Raw genomic sequence first — 20,056 nt, 5'->3', positions numbered from 1 at the left:
AGAGGAATCCAGCACAGGTATTTTAGAAATGAATCACTGAATGAATGAATGATATTTCTAAGTGGGAGCACTATCTTTCTAAAGATTAAGCCTGCCACTGACCGGATGCTGAAGGGCATTTACTTAAGTTGCACCATTTACGCTAGTTTAAGTACTAATTACAAGGCCTTGATTTTCACTGATGGACATAGTTTTAAACAAAAACATTTCCTAATGCCTCCAAATTAAATTAAAGTTTTCCCTTCTCTTTCTCTCTCTTTTGCATTTTCTTTCTCAAGAACCAAATCCGAGGGAAATGTGCTTTCAAAGGATAGAGTGGGGATAGGGCAGGAGGCAACAAAGAAAATTTAAAAAGAACATCTTTCATGTTTCTGAGTGGTAATTGATAGCAAAGCTGTCAAAAAAAATTATGAAAACAACAAAAGGTGGGGTTTTTTATTCTAATAAAAGCTCTATTGCCTTTAACTTCTTGCAAGTAAAGCAATTGTAAAAATGAAATGTGCAATTATCTATTTCTATATATACTTCCAGCAGAATCAATGGGAAATCTCTCTCTGGAGAGAATCCCACTATTACACATAACTCCCTCTCACAGCTCTTCTCGGTTGTACTGCTTTACCCTTTCGCACAACACAAACAAGTTGCTGTCATTTCAACAGCTAACCGCACACCCGTTCCTCATAGCGATCCCCCTCCTGCTTCCCAGCCCCATCTGTGGTTCGGCTCAGGTCAGGAGTCACAGTCTGGAACACTGCCCGAGGTCTAATTATAACAATGTCCTCTTCCTCACACAGGGCGTACGTGTTCATTTCTAAACCATTTGGCCCAGTGACCAAACATAATTAAGCTAATGCAATTTTTAAGTCTTATCAGAAGGTTTAGCTACGTAGGATGGGATCCATGTTAACTGCACACAAGCATCCTCTTTCAGTTGCAGGTTCTAAATGGTTTCTTCAATCTCTTCATTCTCATCTCAGAAATTATAATTTTCATGTGAACATATCCTGAATAAGCAACATTCCACAAACGAGACACCTGAAACAACTGCTATGCCAGCAGCCTTCCTGTGCAAGAGAGCTGATTAACCTAGATTCTTACCTCACTGTCCTGTCCTTCACCACAGTGAACAGCCACAGCAAAACTGTAACTAAAATAGAGAAAACTACTTATGTATCATCACCTTTGGAAAAACAGAAGAAAAGAGAATCTGTGGGTTAACTAAACACATGCAGTCCTTCAAAACCAGTTTGCAATGTAAGGAAGCATTAATGGAAAACACTGACACACTCATTTCCAGAGCTGATCATCAACAGACACACATTGCTGGTGGATGCAGGCACAGCTCCCACCTAAGTGGGAAGCATGGGACTAAATGTATGATGCAGAATCACTGTCCACACTGGTTTATGTTAACAGAAGAGGAAACAAAGTAAATCACTTCCATTTCCCTGCAAAGCTGTTATCTTTCTCTATGGCAGGATAAAACATATAAATGTGATGCATTATCACAAAAGTAGAAAGAAACCTGAATTTGGACTGGTTTGGAGCATAAGCCAACTCACCCTCCACCCGCAAATCCAATGCTGAATCTCTGTGTTATTCAGCTATTAAATAATAAACCACCAGAACTTCATGGCATTATAATAGCTACCTTCATCATTGCTTACTGATGATAAAATGGAGAAAATAAGCACTGGTCTAAAAATTGTCAAAATATATATCATTGGGTAAAGCTAAAGAGCTCCATACTGATCTATGCTCAGTTCACTAGACCACATTGCTTCTCCAGTACACAGATGGTGGAACTACAAGCTTCACACCATGTTCCAATTACCATGGGAATTCTCTATGTATGTCACGTGTAACATGACAGATATCAGATGCAATATAAAGCAATTGCATCATGGGGTATAGGCCCAAAATTGATCGAAAGATCACAGGAAAGAAAATCTTGGTATACATATAGTATTATATATTATTAATACTTTATTCTTTAATTTTTATTCACACTTTATTTTTTTATTTATTCATTTATTGCCTAGGAAGTATATCCTGAGAGAAAAGACTAGGGTTATTTGAAGAAGTACTTAATGCAACATGTCTGTCAAAAATGTGTTTATTTTTAATACTTTAAGGATGCTCAGGATGTGCTGGATAACTAATGACCACTCATGTTAGTCTGTTAATGCCCACAAATCCAATACCTCTCACCTTATACCAGCTTACCAACACAAAAAAAGCTAAAGAACTAAAAGAGACAAAGCTTTCCCTTCTGAGAGATGAATTTGTAACACTCTCACTGTCCTCACCTGGGAATGAGGGGGGAAGGCACTAGGAAAAAAAAAAAAAAATCCAAACAAAGCAAAAAACTAAACAACAAAAGAAAACAGAAAAAAAGATACCACCAGGTTCCTTATGTTCTTCCCAATCAATTTATCTATCCAAATTGTATTCATAGAAAAGCAATTCTAAAACAACAGTCAAATCAAGATTCAAAATAAAAAGTGGAGAGAGCAACAAAGCAGAGTCAGTATCACAAATCTGGCTAGTAATATTCATTTTCTTTACACCTTTTTGTCTAACTTTTAATCAAGTCCAGATTAATAATTTTCTATACCTGACTTAGCTGACTGAACAATCCATTCATCCTTTTACCTGCTAAGAAGTTATTTTATTTTCACAAATGTATTGGTTTACTATAACTCTGACTCCACACAAAAATTTGCAGGGTCAAAACTAATCTGTGCTCCTAGACACCAAAAGCTGAGTCTTAATTATAACCTTACATCTCATTTAGATGCAAGTAAGCCTACACATCCTTAACATTTCTGAATGGCGATGTGATCACCACAACTTAACCTGCAAACAAAACAAGTAAAATACGCAACTTAAGTGTTTACCCAGAATACATGTGTCCTTCATCTCCTCAGTGTCTAAGCACACAAGATATTTGGCCACAAGCATAGGCCAAGATGTCCTGCTAAACAGCAACTCTGGAGGCAGGAACACATTTTTACTTAGTGCTTATTGTATCACTGGTTCCCATTACAATTTATCAATTCCACACTTAGGCAAGTTTGCCAACAATTCAAACCAACATGGTGGTGTATCCAACAGGACTGCATACCCCCAAAATATAAGCAACCTTTCTGGTTTGGGTGCAGTAGTCTGGAGTCTGCTTTTGTTTCCTTGCCCTCTGCCTGTTATTACTTCCAAGTTTTCTAGTGTTGCAGCACTACAGCTTCAGCAACACCTACAGATACCCTCTACCTCTTCTCAGTCAGAAAGTCTGGACTGCTACCAAAATCAATTTTCCTGTCTTCGTTACCATGAACCACATTTGTTCTATTAATAAACCTCTCTAAAGATTACCCCATTCCCTTCTATTAAAATAAATAAATAAATAAACAAACAACCCACAATAAAAAATGCCTTCAGGCAAGGAAGAACACCACTTTCCAGTTCTCGCCTTAGTTCTCTCTTTCTTTCTATCAGCTTTGGTTTCATTCTCTATTTTTATTTTTTTTTTTTTTCACTGCTCCATTGCAATATCCTCACTTTCCTTCACGACAACTCTTAGATCTGGAATACCTTCTTATCAGTAGCTCAGTAGTAGCCACTTCCTATGCCTCAAACTGCAAAACTCCCCTCTTTTTTTAAAGCAGATATTACAGACAAAAAAAGACCTCTCAAGAGACACCTACTGCACGACACAAGGTGTAAAGATTGCACCCCACTTTGTGCATGTTTTATTTTTGTTGTATTGTATTCCATCAGTATGTTTTAATTTTGTTGTGTTGTACCCCATTGTCCTAGCCGGCACTAAGGTTGTAGGTTCTCCAATGTAGGGTCTTAGTTATTTGCTTAAATCAGTTATTGTACAGTGCCAAGTAAACTTATAGTACTATACAAATAATCATAAAAGCAGTAGGTCTGCAAATACAGTCACCCAGCTGGAATCTGGCCAGGACACGATGGTTCACACCCCAGTAATGATGCTGCTGTAGAGACAGCATTTAACAGTGTCCACAAATCCAGTATGGACAAATTTATGCTTTATGAAATAACAGTATTTACGCAATGATTTCCCCTACCACAGCATCAGCTTCACTAGATAGGTTGGTTAATTATGTCATTGTTCTTCTTCAAATAACTGTGATCGTAAAAGCCTATGGGAAATAAGCTACATAAAAACAAACATAGGGAAAGAATCCCACAGATACCACCCCTGGACCCAATCATAAATGAGGATAAGACCATCCAGTAGTAAGTCTTTTCAAACACTCTACAACACCCAGATTCTATTCTTGAAAGAATTCAGGTGCTAAAATTATTTTTAGGGTGTGCCAAGAATATACTGTAATCTCAAGTCCATGACTTCAGGAGAAGACTACAATCCAAGTTGTGTCTGTGCTACCTACCAGAGCAGGTCTGAACTGCCTTTTCCACAAGCTACAGATCTATACAGCAGACCCAGGTTAGACTCTTAACTTCCTTCACTTTTGGTGGTGGCTACAACGCTGTGATGGCAGTTTCACTGGAAAGAGTGCTTTGGAAGATGGAGTGTGAGTTGAAACCCTTGTTCAATATAAGAATTCATAGACTGAAGATGAAATATATCATGATAACATCAGTCAAGCAGACATACACATTGACACCCAGAAACAGCACATTAGTCTTCTGCTTTGGTACTGAAGGAGTTTTTTCCCCTACAGGAAAATGAAGTCCTGTGCCTTTTACAGGTCTTACGCTATGAAATGCCTCTAAGAATGTCATTGGTTTGAAACTAGCCCTAATCCGTAACGTCTGACAGTTCTATCCATAGGACCGGCTCCCAAGGATGAGACATGCACCCCAGTGCCAAGTCCTTGATCACATCAAGAAAGAAGCCAAGAGTAGTCTGATGTAGAGAACAAGCTGTCCCAGTCAACCCTCTAAGCCAAAAGACTAGGAATACTGGTAAAGCAGATTAATACTAGAGCTTGGTCTACGGACTTGAAATCTCTGCAGTATTTCCATGGGGAATAGTAGAGTTTAGTTGTAAAGGATGTCAATCCAGAGTTTCCCAGTAGCACTAAGAACTGCTATGTTCAGAAGAATGATCACACAAAACCCCATTACTAAAAGCGTCCTGTCTTGTTTGAGTCATTGTAATTTTTCCATTCTGTCATTGCCCAATTATTTCCAGACATGATGTAACTATTTTGCCAGGGGATTTGGGAGTCAAAATGTTGCTGTTGTTGTCATCATTATCCTGGGTGCCTGAATTTTCCAGACAAAATAAGCTGCTGAGGGCATTAGAGTGCCTCTGATGAGGGAGAAATAATCTGTAAGAACTGCCAGTGTGCTCCAAGAAAAACAAACAAATGGTAGAGGTCCAATTACATCTTCTCAAACTCCAGCTCATTTCCATGTGAAATGCTGTGTTCTTATTCAGACAATTAGCAGAAGAATGTTTCATCTGTTGTCCAATGTTATCACAGCATACAAAACCTGATTTCCATTCTACCACTGTGTTCAGGACCACTACAGGACAGTAAAGCTCAACTTGACCAGAAATATGCCTTGGTTATAACCAACGGAAAGTAGATAGAGATACAGGTGTACAAGTGCTGTCTTCACTATCGACAGGTAAATCAATTACCTGCACTGGCAAAATTTTCCTGAAGTTCTCTCATTGGGAAAAGCAACTCAGTCTTTACAGCAAATGGGTATAACTGGGAAAAACCAAACACAGACACAATTTGGACTTTTGCATGGTTTTCATGAACGGCACTGAATCTCTTCAAAACTAGTGTTCAACAACAGCCTCCGGGAAAGCCAGGTTCCAAGCTGCAGATCTACCACTTTCCTGCTTGGTACCTCAGCCAAAGTGCAGTGTATTCCTACATGTCACTGCAAACCTGTAAATAATAAAGGTGGTGGTTCTCAGTTCAATTCCATATACTGAAAAGCAACCAGTGGGGATGATAGTTAAAAGGCTTCTTTAGTGATTCCCTAAATTAGATGCATCACAAAGACTTGGGATTTTGATGCAGTCTTCATCTTAGAGATGGTTTCCATATGTCAAGACACAGACAGGGTCAAAGTGTCATTTTACGTACCTATTTTTTAAGCTTCTCAGATTCCAGAGCTGTCAATTTGGCACTGAAAATAAATTCACTCTAGAAAATGAAGTTAAGGAAAGGTCATATACAGCATTTTATTCCAGCATTTTTATTTTTGTTCAACATTCTGACAAGGGATACGCTGGGTTCAATGCCCTGAAACTTCAACATTGCGCAAGTAGTTTTGAACTCCAAGCCAGCAGTTTGGTGAAGCTGTTGAACTTTTAACCTAAAGTGTCTTCAAATATCCATAAAGAATGGATATTTGGAAAGAGTTCTGCTCAAGGATTTTGGGTTGTTTTCTGTGTGTATTTTTAAGTGACATCCAGATAAAATATATTTTCTGGCTGCTGTAATATTTACAGGAGGAGATTTTACACCAACACTGAAAGATGGTTTCAGAGCCGTGACTTACTGCGTTAGGTTTTGGGGCTGTTAAGCATTTCATGGCACTAGGGTGAACAAGGCTTCATCTGTGTTTAGGTCAAATTCCACAGAGCTGATGCTCTGACGCAGGCAGTGATCAATTATGAGGGTCTGAAAAGTAAGCACTACCTAAAACCAGCCACCTTCCTTTCATGGTCAGTGGGTGCTTTTGGCAAACAGCAGTATGTAACAAAGATTGCAGCAAAAGGAGGGACAGGGATAAGCCCCCTAAAATACCTCAATGCAAGGATCTTCTCTACAAAACGATACATATCCTTGTGGTCTAGAGCATGTGGTACACAAGGGAGTGGTGGCTGTGCCAGTTGCTACCAACTCTATTCTACTGCCTTCTCTGGGCTGCCAATAGCTAGTTCTAGTCTCCTGGATTCTCATGGCAAGAGGTCATGTCCATGTCTAGGCTTTCTACTGTTCATGATTAAGAGAAGTGTAAGTACTAAGGTATATCTAGGGAAGATTTCCTAGAACTGTAACTGACCAACACACTCTTCTTCCTCAAGGATAGGTCATTTGCTGAAATGTGTGCTCAGATACCCAAAGAAAACTGCAGAGAAGCTGCATACAGTGGATAACTTCTAAGTATCTACAGCAAGCCAACAACCTGCCTGAAGATACAGCAAGTTCTTTCAGCTTCTGAGCCCAAGCTGCTTGCATCTTGTTGACAAAGATTTGAGCACACGCCACAGAAAACCAGATTGCACTATAAAATTCCCTCGGCTCCCCATCACAGCTGCACACTACACGAAAAACAAGCAAACAAAACCAAATGAACAAATCCAACCCTGCTTGGGTTGCCACTTGATCTGGGTACACAGTCCTTAGACATGATTCAAAAAGAAGGTCCATTTGTACACAAATGGAACAGAAGCCTACACTCTCTTAGAGAAGAAACATCTTCCTTATCCCCTTAGGGCTGCAAACATTATTATTATTATTATATACAGTGATATATGTCTTTGCAGAACATGTACCAATATCACTGCTTGTTGTCCCTAGTTCTATACAGCACTGATTTATTTGACAGATTGTGCAGGGGTTTATCCGAATCATCACCAGCTGCAGTTTGTTTTGTCTCACCCTTTAGAAACATATTTAAAACTTACTCATATAATTAATTTTTCTTGCCTCTTACATCTTAAATTTAAGGACAGAATACATATAGATAAAGAGAGTAAGCAGTCATACATTGCCTCCTACAACCACCTCTGGTCTTGGCTCTGCTACCCTGGTCAGGCAGGGAAATTTATGAAATAAATACATATTATGCAAGAATATTTCCCACTGCAAGGAAGACTGAATTTGCTGTAATCCCTATTAGCTGCTTGCTATAAAGAAGACATATCCAATGTGTACCAAAATCTTTTGAGCAGCAAGAAGTACCAGCAGCATTTGACCCTTCTCCTGCCCAGAAACCCATTTGAACAAGGAAGCACTCTCAATTTGCAAAAACTTTTCATGTACCTCCCAGCAAAATAAGTGGGAACTACAAAATGTCAGAAGCTCTGAAACTTCAAGACCACCTGTGTAATTGGACTGCATGGCAAATCCAAGCAGAAATATATAACCCAATAATGTACATGCAAGCTGCCAGCCTATCACTAATTTTAAACTATTGGCAGTTGGACCAGTAAATGTGAGATGAAAATGGCATTAACACTACTGAATCCCCATGTTTTACTTCCCCCTGACCTCCACAGTCATTTGAATTGCAAGCAAAGGGTCCACCACACTACAGTGGCAATGCTTGAGCCAGAGAAACTTGTACAGATAAGTGGCTCCATCTCCAAATCTCTGAAAAGAAGATAAACTAGCAGATGTATAATGCAAACACTGAGCCCACACCACTAAGACACTCTTCAGAGTGACCTTTTCCCTAGTGCTTGCTCTGTCCACACCCTAACATCAGTCAAACGCAGCCTGTAAGAAGCATGACTACTGCCCAGGAAATACTCTTAGTGCTGGGTTCACAGTGTTATCAGCTATTAGTCACAAAAAGCTCCACTGGGATAACTCCAGAATTAAACAAATTAAGCAACACAAGTCTAGAGAGGGGAATTGGTGCAGGAAGTAGTTTTAAGGAACATTATTTTGTTTCCAAGAATAAAATGGTTCTTTAGACAGAGGCGAGCCCACAAGGTCTTAGAACATCCCGTTCATGCTGAGATTTCAAACACAGGCAAAAATTTTCTACATTTTTAAGAGGTCATGCATGGTAAGGAAACAATTCATCTCCTACAGGACCTACTAAGAGCAGCACTAGCTCTCATTAATTCCCAAAGCACATTTCATATCCCTATCAACATTGTAGGACATTTCCAGCATCTACTCGAATACCCTTACAGTAAGAGTCTCTCCACTTAAATTGTACAACTACATAGCGAACAGTTCTCAATCACGAAATTCCAGCATGATGACCACCAAGTCACCTGCTTCCCAGAAAGCTGTTCATAGTAGAAGTGCCTCCAAAAATAAGTGCCTCTATGCAAAAGAGGATGAAACCTAACAGGGCACAAATGAAAAACGAAATGAAACAAAAATCTTTAGCACTGGGACTGAATTCACCTTGAGAAGCAGTTTTGTCTCGTACATTAATAGAGAGAAACCAACACTGACAATATCTTGGAAATGAGATCTCTCTGTCCCTTCTAACTGACCACTCTGGACCAAAAAAAGCATTTCTTTAAGTTGGACGGAGTGTCTCTAAGGACCAAAGTTTGAGCTTTGAGTTACTAAATAACTGAATAGAGGGAAACCACTTATCACAGGAAATGGAGCAAAGGGCAAGAAGAAGGATCAGTTTTCTACTTGGAAGGGTGCTGTGCTCTGTGGGATACTATAGCAAGTCTCATGCTGTGGAAGGACCATGGTGTGGAGGTAATGCCAGTGGGTCAAATAGCCAATAGTTCAGTCAAGAAAATAAGTTTATGCTTTTGTACTCATTTCTTCAAATATTTAGGCTGAGGTCACTCCAGATGAAATACCTTTTTTATTGAACACCATGGGTCTTATATTCTGTGAAGTGAATTATTTCAGACCTTGACCAGGGAAATCCCCCAAAAACATATCGGCAAAGTCAGCCTATAAAGGAAACAAAATAAAAGAAAAAGCAGCAACAAGAAAAAGAGAAAAGCATTTTATCCTTCTCTTCAGAAGGATATTGGAAAGTATAGTCAAAATTCTGTTCATCTTATCAAGGCAGTAAATTCAGGGTGAACATACTATTGGAATTAGGTTATATCATTCCTCATATGAGTGAACAACATACCCATGGAGAAGAAACTACATAGGAAATGTATAACACACTCCTATTAATTCCGATGGAAACACGTAACCTTGTAAAACAAGAGACCGACTCTTCCAAAGAGAACTCAGACTGAGTTCATTTCTAGTGAAATGTCCCTCACGGGAATTGTGTCACATGGGCACCTGAGATTATTTTTTTTTATTTTAGTCCCCCAAATATTTCCTTTCTCCAAAGGCTCTTTGGGCTGAATTTAACAAAGTAGAGCATCCAAATCATCATTTCCTGACTCATGGGGAATGTATTCCAAGTCATATACAGACTTCAGTAGGAGCCACTATGAATGCCTCTTTAACTGCATTCACCCATGCAAATTCTATCATTTAAAAAGGCAATGAAAATCTGATGGTGCCAGGGGCAGACTTGACAGAGAAGCTTCCTTTTAATAATTCAGGATTAAAATTATTAGATTAAAGATAAAACACCTTTTCATTTGCTCTTTAAAACTGCTTTTTTCACTTCAAGAAGTGGACAATGTAGTAAGGCAGAAAGCTAAATCTAAATTGGAGGTTGTACCTCACATGGGAAGAAGAAATTGTACATGTACTTGGTTAGAGTTGCACAGACCTATTGATAGGCTCGATGTACTCAAAAAAGGTTTAGTTTTCAACATTAATCCCAATTCTGTGAAAGTGCCTGACTACAGATTTAGAAAAGCAACATATGCCATACATTAGCAGCAATTTTATGCTTCAGCTACTCTTCCACACCTCCCCTTAAACCTTCCTTGTGCAGGAATACTCTTCCATGCTGGTTACAACAGCTCAACCAGCTTGCCTCAAAATGGAAAGAAAGTGAGGGCAGAGTTGTCACTGCTTTAATGGCACTAACAGAAGCAGCTTTCAAGCTGTGCAGAAAGTCAAAGCTTCCCTTTCTCTCTGGGGCCTCTGCACCTTCACCACCCGTGCCAGAGGGCAGAGGTGCCCATCATGGACTGCACTGCAACAACCTTCAGCTCTCTCCATCCTGCTCCCCCATCGCCACTGCCAGCAAAGACCTAGATGGAGTTTGCTCACTGTTCCCCCTCACCCACAGCTTTACAATGCATCACAGAGCAGCATTTGATAAACAGCACTCACTTTGCAGAGGATAACTAACACAAGGCATACAGTGACTTTAGATGCAGACTTTTTCCCACACTGACTGAAGAACTTGTTGGGATATGCCAGTCTTCTGCATGTCTCTTAGCTGGTTTCAAAGAAACTTTTAATGTTCTTTTCTTACTTCTACTTGCAGATTCTTTTCACCAACTATAGCTTTGGAGCCCATCAAACAAAATTCTCCTCACCTGCCTACCACTTCTGAGACAACCTCATGGAAATAAGCTAATGCCAGCACACTGACATTCAGGAACTGCTCAATAGCCACAGAAGCTGTTAGGCATCAGCCATCCACATATAACATACGTGTATTCACAACCCAAGGCACTGTCAGACTATTGGTGAACAGTAAAACAATGTCCTCCTGCTGGTCAGCTGCTCCCACAAGTAACTCATTAATAAACATGTTAAAAATGGATAACAGGTGTGGCTGGTAGAACATATACTTTAAACTCAGCTATCGAAATATGAGTCAAAATTCTAAGCTTCTTTCACTGCGTTGGTCATATGTCCCTGGTTTTCAGTGCAAGGTGCTTCTACACACTAAATGTTTCCAGGCTCAAAAAACCCAAATGCCCTCCCACCCCATGCTGTTCTAAAAGAGAAATACAAACAGCTTCCATGCAAGTCTTTCTTCTGTATCTGAAGATAATTAAACAGTCTCAGTCCAGACTTCTGCCCCCTCTTTCTAACTCCACTGATTGCCATTGTATCATCAAATACTCTATGTAGTTCAAGCTGTCTGTGTCCTCTAAATAAAGCAAAAGGACTTACAACCCATTTCAGAAATAATCTGCTAGAAGGAATTCCCTTCCACCTTGAGAACACAGGTTTTTGCAACGCCTCTTTTCTATTTTCTTCCAGCCAAGGAAGTGCTTCAGTAAGGAGATTTAAAGATAGAAGGCCTAAACCAAAGCTTTACTTGGTCTATATGTGCGTATATATATATATTTATATATAATCTCTATAATCTTCTTGTTCTCATTCCCACCACCAGACAGACCCAAAAGCCCACAATGTTTTGATAAACACACCAAAAGTAGCTGGGGACGTAAGTATGAAAACATGCACAGCAAGTTTATTTTATGCTGGTTTGTTTCATGGCTTTCCTCCAGTATTTTGGATGCACAGTTCCAGTAGGGTCACAGTGCTAAAATTTTCCTTAAACAAATCCCACTTGAAGGTCCAAGCCTCTTTTTCTCTCTCTATAGCACCTGCATCCCAACACTCCTGGAAGAAAAATTGAATTAATCCAGTGCAGAGAAGAATGATGATGTGTATGTGCCAAGGCCTCTCCTAGCCTGGCTGTGCTACACCACACCTTCTGTCACCAATACAGTTTCCCAAGCACTCCGTGGGGAAGGGATTTGTATAAAGCCGCAAAAGAGACTAACCTCTTTGGCTCATCACATCCAGAAGTTGGTGGGAATGCAACTTGAGAGTTCTGAAACAAGCTCAGCAGACTAGCTAGAGCATCCTCAAAGCCCGGGTGAGATGAGGCAAAGTTCAGGCTTTCCTCAAGTATTACATCCCACAATGGCTTTACACAGAGAGAACCCCATCTCACAGGGCTCCAATACCCCATTTTATGCTTCAATCCATATATTTCCATTAAAAGGACATTAGAATTCCAAACTATGTTTTATTCTGTCCACCTCAGAAAGGTAAAAAAAAGTTATGAATACACATTATTTTACCAGGCAGCTAATCTATATGAAATATATGTAAGAAAAGGGGGGCAAAAATGGTTGAACAGAAGACAAAAAAAAAGTGAAAATATTGCCTTCAGCCTCACTGAAGAAAATTTATGTCTTTCTCAAGGAACGATGCTTCTTTCATGCACTTATAAAGAGAATTTTGTTTCTTTGCAAACACTCCAGTATAAAACTAAAAGCAAACAATCCCCAGATTAACAAGGAAGATCTGACAGGTTTTCTTTAAGAAGCAGAATGAACAACTCTTGGAGCAGTCAGCGGTGGGGTGAGCCATGACACACCTTTCCTTCAGAAGTTGATAAACGAGTTCTGAGAAACTTGTAGAGGGAGAGAAAAAGAGAAAGAAAAGGACAGTGTGAAATGATGAGCCAAATATCCCCTTCAAGGAAGAAGTATAGTTTTGGTCTGCAAGGGGGGTTAAAGAGGACATTTAGAAGCAACATGTACTATGAAGAAGGGAGGCCCAACATGTCCCAGAAGACATGTGCTGAAAACTTTTACGTGGTCAAAAGCCAAAAGACACATGCCACACACCTTGTGGAGCTGAGGAAAGGGAAAGCACTAGGAAGTGGTTCATAGGCTGGATGACTAAATCCTCATGACTGCTGCTGCCTTTGAGATAAGGCTGGGCCAGGCAGGTAGCCAGCTCTTAAGAAAATGCTGCAATACTGATCTCAGCAATTGCGGTTGGAAGGGGCCTCTCAAGACTGTCTAGACCAATCCCCCCTAATCAAGCAGGGTCAGCTGGGGCAAGCTGCCCAGGACCATGTCAGTTTGGGTTTTGAGTATTCCCAAGGATGGAGTCACAACTTCCCTGGGCAGCCTGTGCCAATGTTCAGCCACCATCACAGTGAAGAAGTTTCTTGCATTCAGATGGAATTCCCTGTGCTTCAATTTATACTTACTGCCTCTGTCCTGTCACTGGGCACCACTGAAAAGAGTGCACCTTTCTTAAGCAAAGAGTCAAATTTCCCAAAAGTCCTCTTACCAGCAAAGCCTCTGCTCTATCTAACTGTTTAGAGAACTTACTTCTGTCTGTACAGATCTAGATTGGCTGCATGACAGATCACAGAGATTCTCTCCTAAGCCAACACCTGCTGATGACACAAGCTCAAGCTGCAAAACAAAGATCCATGCATTGAAGAGGTATGTTAGAAATAAACACACCAGTACATTTTCCCATAAATCAAACTCATAGGTTCTCACACCACAAGAATTCACAGTCAGGGTGCCATTTAGCCAAAAAAAAGACTCTTCATATTTGTAGAAGGTGAGTCTTCACAGATTGTTACTCCACTACATTAAGCCTTTGCCCCATCCTTTCTCAAAACCAGATGTTAACGACAACACAATTTTGTCATTAACATTAAAAGCCGTGATTCCCCAGACAATTTAATTCCAATAGAAGCGGCCTTAAAGAAAAGCTCTTGACTGGTAATGCTTATAAAACTTTATCAATGACAAAACTATCACTAACATTAAAAGCTGTGGTTCCCCAGAGGATTTAATAAATAGAGGCAGGCTTAAAAAAATTCTTGACTGATTACACTTATCAAACTACTGTTTCCCACTTCTAATACCATTTACAGCATAGACACTGTCCCTGCATTAGCACAGTGGCAAACACAATGGACTTGTATGTCTACTGGTTCACATACCAGGTAAGACCACTGCTATTGCACTGGCTTGCTCTAAGACATTCCCTACACATGCTAGTCTACAGTCTCATTACTTCACTGCTTGGGAATAAGTCTTTGTAACTGGAGATGACCCAAAAAAAAAACAACCCACCATAAAAATCAAGAAAAAAAACCAATCCCAACATTGGGTTTGGCTTTTAATTCTCCAGAGGCTTAGGGCTTTGCAGAATTGTTCCTTTTGTATGCCTCAGCTGCTCGCAGTGAAGTCAGTGGATGTTTGACCACTGATTTCTGTGGGAACAGGATAGGATTTTAGCCACAGCAGGACTGCTAACCACTACCATCTTGTATTTGCCCTTCAGAAGCTTTTCAGGGCAAATGCTTAGAAAGTAGTTGAATTCAGTTTTTGTAAGCAAAACCCCAGAAAAACCCTTTCCCAGAGGTCAAGCCCTGTTCCCTGAGGCCTGGGTGCAAGCTTTCTGGCAGGACTTCTCCTGAGCCTGTTGTGTGGAAGATAAGGAATTTGAAGGATTTCCTGCTCAGCAGCATGTAGCTCCCCAAACATCTGACAGTTTATGTACTAGGGACTATCTCCACAGAAACCTGGCTAAAAAGACCATGATGATGAAAATGATCGCTTTCCAGCAGCAAGCAGCTCATCTTCACTCCCTCACACTCTCCATCCTATACTACTTTCTAACTTCATTCTCTTGTCTGTGGTTTTCCCAAAGCATACCAGGTACCACATACCTCCTCCCAACCAGGTCTGAAGGAAAGGGTATTAACTCCCACACCAGTGCACTAGCACTGCAGATAAAGCCTCTTCCTGTGGGATCCTGAAGTCAAACACACTCTCCCATTCACCAAAACATCACGTGCCAAGCAAGAATACACTTGGCCCTGACTTGTCACACTCCCACACTGCATTATCTTATTTATCAGATAAGCCTCCAACAGAGCCCTCAAGTGATGTCTTTTTCATAACCATTTCAAAATCAGAAGGGTTTCCCCTCAAGACAGCTTGATTTTTATCTCGAAAGATGTAAAAGACAGGGGAAAAAAACCTAACCAAAACCTTTACATTTCAGGTTATCCTAAAATAGGGTTGTGTGCACCCCTATGCCAGAAAAGCAACATAGCCTCCAAGGACTACAAGCTGAGTGTTCTTTCTCTTCAGGCAACCCTTCACTGTGCAGCTGCTTGGTCTGTTCAGGATACTTGTCTTCTAGACTACACCCAGGAGGTGTGGTGAGTAAAATTACTTCCAGCAAAACTGCCCAACCTCCCTTGGGGCCAGGCCTATCATATGCAGTAGCTGAGCTTATCCAGCCATGTCCAAGTTGCAGCCTCATGGAATTAGTCACTGAAGAGTAAGGAGTATAACAGTTCTAAAGGCTTACCTGAAATGATGCTTGCAAAGCCTGGCCTCTCCAAGTCGTATGTGGCCCTCCAAGGCACTAATTAAAAACAGGGACTAATTGAAGTGAACATCTGAATTCGTTGATGCTTTTTCTGACAAAAGGAACGTTTTACTATTTAGAGGAAATGCAGGAAATCCTTTCCAAAAATGCACTGACCTTTCCAGTCTGCTCTGCAGCCTAACCTTCTTCACCACTATCACTTGCAAGAGGTGTACATACAATCTGCAAACTTCACTTGCCATGCGCGTACAAGACACACTTGAATTTCAATAATTAGAATTTAATTTCAAAAGAGTTTGGCTCTTGCCATCAAGAACACATTTTCACAAAACTATCCAGGTTCCACTTTAGTGCAAGAATGGAGGCAAATTTCTAAAAAGAGTGCAGCTTATTTAACAAAGCTGGTCAAAAGGAGAAAGACCTGTCTTGGAAAAGAAAAATACAATTTGGAAAAGAAGTGAGCTATTTTAGTGTTGGGAATTCTATAGATGCCTTTTGAGATTATTTTCTTTTAAAACTATTTATTTTCTTTATTATTTTCTTTTCTCCTTCTACTGAACCCAAATGAATTAAATAAAAGAATTTAGAAAAGTTTGTCATCACTGATCGCATAGTATTTAGCAGCATTAAAAGAAAAAAAAAAGGAAGAATAGTTACAAATAAATATATGTTTCTGGTGTGATTTATCAGAAATTTTGAAATATCCCACCCTCGTAAGAATGTGGAAACGTTTGGGAAAACCTGTTGTCTTCAAAATTTGGCAATTCTGAGAACAGATCTTTTCATGGGAAAATCTTAATGGAAAAATTTGCATGACATACTGAGCTCCTTCAAAAGCCTAACCACCAGCATCAAGTAAGGGAGATGAACGCTTACCAAGATCTAGTCTGTCTTCTGAGAACAGCCACTCAAACAGCCAAGTGCTTATCCTCTCCAACTTCAGCACCTGTAGGCTATTACCAGCTGCGGTCCTTCCACAATAGCCATCATTTAGCTGCTGGTTTGGTCAGGAATATGGAGTTCTACTTTACACTTGAGCTGCCTCATCTTCTCTGAACAGGTAGTACAGCACAACACTAGAAGACAGAATAAACAAAACCCACTAGGCTAGTTGCCTTCTGCCATAATGTACAGGGGAAAAGTAATAGTGGATCTCCATCTGACCTGCTGGACAAATGTGTGAAGCATGCATAACAACTCAGGAATCCAGAATTCCCTGTTTGCTGAGGAATTCTGAATGGTACAATGCTGGGAGAAAAAAAATATAATTAAAAAATCATAAATATAAATACATATGAATTCCCAATCATTGCCAAAGGGACAGCAAAGCAGGAATGTCCAGCTGTGTCCACAGCCTGATATGCTGCCTTTTAGATCTGCTCAAACCTTCTCACTTTCTAACTCCCATTTCAAAAAAACAAACAAAACAAAAAAGGAAACATCCCACAGTTTTAAAGCATGTGTGGAAGGTACTGCAGATTGGAACACAGCAAGCTAAGCAGCACCGTGCAGTGATAAGATAAAAGCAACACAGGAGGATATTTCCACATGTTAGCTGAGCAACAAGTGAATACAGGTTGGAAGCATGAAGGATGTGAAAGAAGGCAATGTAAAACTCTGGCCTTAGGTTTATTTGGCTTCCACTGGCCCCAGTAAGACTTACACTCCCAAATCTGATAGACAACCTTATGAACAATAAAGCTGAAAGGGTTGTACCAATCAGCTAGTCTGACCTCATGCATAGCACAAGGCACAGGATTGCCATAAACTAATTTCTGCCTGAAGTAGAACATAACTTTTCATAAGGCATCTCATTTGATTTAAAGATTTCCAGCAGTTGAAAAATCTACCACAACCCTCAGTAAACTGCCTCTCACTTTAGAAATTTGTGCTTCATCTGCCAAGTTTCAATTCCCAGAGCCTGGGCCCTGACTTACTTTTGCTAGACTGAAGAATGCTATGGCCAAATGTTCTCTGTATAGCTAATTATACATGGTGATCAACAAGTCACCTTTTAAGCACCTCTATAAATAGGATAAGCTTTTGAGTCTCATCCATCAATACCCAGGATTAATCAATGTTAAACTCCGTAACCTTCCATTTACGACCTCTGCAGCAGTCTGTCACATATACAATGGTCACTTAAAAACCAACTAGCTCTTGGATCAAAAGAGTTATTAAAGTTTAAAACAAAAGAAGTTATGTCTCATGGCAACTGGGCAAGACACAAGGATATCACAATACAGGTATGAAGAGAATGATGGTCTGCTTAAGATCATACAGCAAGTAAGTAGCAGATCCTGGAGTAATGCCAGTTAATTCTGATTTTAAATCCTGGTCCTTGTTCACAATGCCATCTTCCTGCACGACACAAGACAGAAGTTATACTAAAAACAAAACAAAAAACACATCTGGAATCTCTCCAGTCTTAAAGTAATGCTGTTGAGCTATTCACATGCAACTGAAATAATACAGAAAAAAATCTTGGTATCTGCACAATAGTATCCTTCCTGATTATTGTGAGGCATAGAAAACATACCAAGCAAAAGAAACTCTTTGGCCTGCACCCACAGCAGGCCCACTCACAGATTCTTGTTCTTTTGCAACTTCAGAGGTGCTTGGAAAGACCAGTTTCAACAGCCTACTGAGGCTTTACTATCAATTTGATTTCTAAGAACTAAGTAGTCAACAAATTCTCTCGGTTCCAATTGTAAGTCTGTCCAACAAATTCCAGTTTGCTAATGTAAACACCATTTAAAAAAAAAAAAAAGAAAAAAGAAAAAAGAAAAAGAAAGAAACCCCAAACTCTAAAACCAAAATATTTGACAGTTAGTTTCCCTTCTTTACTAGCTGCCAAAAGCAGAGTTCAGGGCTCTGTGCTTCTCAAGTTGATGAAATCATTAACACCTACAGCAGCGTCAGGAATGTAACGCTGCCCTCAGGACTTGGTAAGTAATGAGAAACTGGTGTCAGTTTCACCTTTAAAAACCAGTTCCAAGTAATAAATTTCCAATTTCAGATCCGGATGGAAACCCAGCCCAAACAGCATAGCAGAGGCACGATTCAGAGCACTTTGTTCAAAAGATATCAATACTGGCAACCATGCCAGCAAGGTGCTTGTGAAAACAGTCAGAAGATGCCTACCATGAAGCTATGCCTTGCTGCAAAATGCATCCAGCAGTGTGTGTGAAGAGTTACTACAAAGAACAGTGCACTACGTCCACGGCAAAGAAAACTTGATTCATTTTCTCTTTAGCAAGTCTTTTTCTTGCTACAGACGCCAGACCAAGACTTAGGGAGACCTTGTGTGGCAACATCAGGCAGCAGGCAGCCAGTCTGGAAGCGAGAGAGCCAGTGTGAATTACAGCATCTGTATGCATTTAGCAACTTCAATAAAGGACCCTTTTTATGTTCATTACAACACAGTTTTGTCTTTGCTACTACAAGGGATATTACAGAGGAGGCATTAGCAGCTGCTCTTTGGATGAGTTAAGGTCTTCCAGTAGGATAAAAGTGGGGTGCAACCCTCCTTCCAGCAATGCGAGTCTCAAGCACCCCACAGCACGTGGTGATAGCTTTGTCACAGCTTACCTCCCTCTTCCCCAAACACAGCACAGCAGGCACCATCCTTTGCAAATTGTACATGCCCCTTTCCATTTCACTGGGGAGGGAGCTATGAGAGGAAGTTCAATACTGTCCTCATGCCATTAATTTATTTAAGTCTGCCTAAGAGAAGCACAGATGGCTTCCCAGTGCAAACCACTTAAACCAGCACTTCCCTTACTGTGCTACTTCCCATCAACGCCCTCCGGGCTTCAGGGCTAGAGCAAGAAATGCTACATGGTCCCCTTTCTGCTACTTTCATGTTCCTCAGCTGATTTCACTCTTGTGTTATAAGGCACAGGAGAAAATAAACACCACAGTGATAAGCTGCCATTTATTCTGTATACATTTCAAGCTCAAGGCAAACTCCCTCTATATCTTTCATCCTGTTAGGATGGCATACACAGAGCATCCTAACATGTCAAATGTCCTGCAAGTTGCTGCATACATTTATGCACTTCTTTTGACACTAGAGCTATGTTTCGTTTCTCCCCATAAAATTACGTCAGATACCCTTCCTGAAAACACTTCCTCTGACACGTGGTCCAGTGCGCTGCTGGCACCATATGCCAATCCTCCAGTAAAATTTACATCCTTGTGTCCTACCAATAGCCCAAATGTCCAGGATTCTCAGTCATTTCCTGTCCCTTGGATTAGCATCCAACGATGTCCTGTTTACATTTCAGGGCTGTGGTGGAAATAAACACCATAATGTCAGGACATTC

At 40.3% G+C, this 20,056-nt stretch overlaps 1 protein-coding gene across 4 annotated transcripts in view; it reads right to left on the bottom strand.

Moving 5' to 3' along the window:
* The window catches only part of DAAM2 (dishevelled associated activator of morphogenesis 2), a 172,667-nt gene that overhangs the window by 122,253 nt on the left and 30,358 nt on the right, over positions 1-20,056 (bottom strand). The window contains exon 1 of one of the 4 annotated variants that reach the window (XM_030499164.1): positions 16,605-16,769. The exons of the other annotated variants lie outside the window; for them this stretch is intronic. The gene's annotated coding sequence lies outside the window, so the exon portion shown is untranslated. Of the gene's footprint in view, positions 1-16,604; positions 16,770-20,056 lie in introns of those variants that run through there. 4 annotated transcript variants of the gene reach the window in all.

This window comes from Strigops habroptila, chromosome 10 (genome assembly GCF_004027225.2).
Source record: "Strigops habroptila isolate Jane chromosome 10, bStrHab1.2.pri, whole genome shotgun sequence".
Lineage (NCBI taxonomy): Eukaryota > Metazoa > Chordata > Aves > Psittaciformes > Psittacidae > Strigops > Strigops habroptila.
Note: the sequence above shows the minus strand (reverse complement) of the source record. Positions and strands in the feature narration are given on the sequence as shown.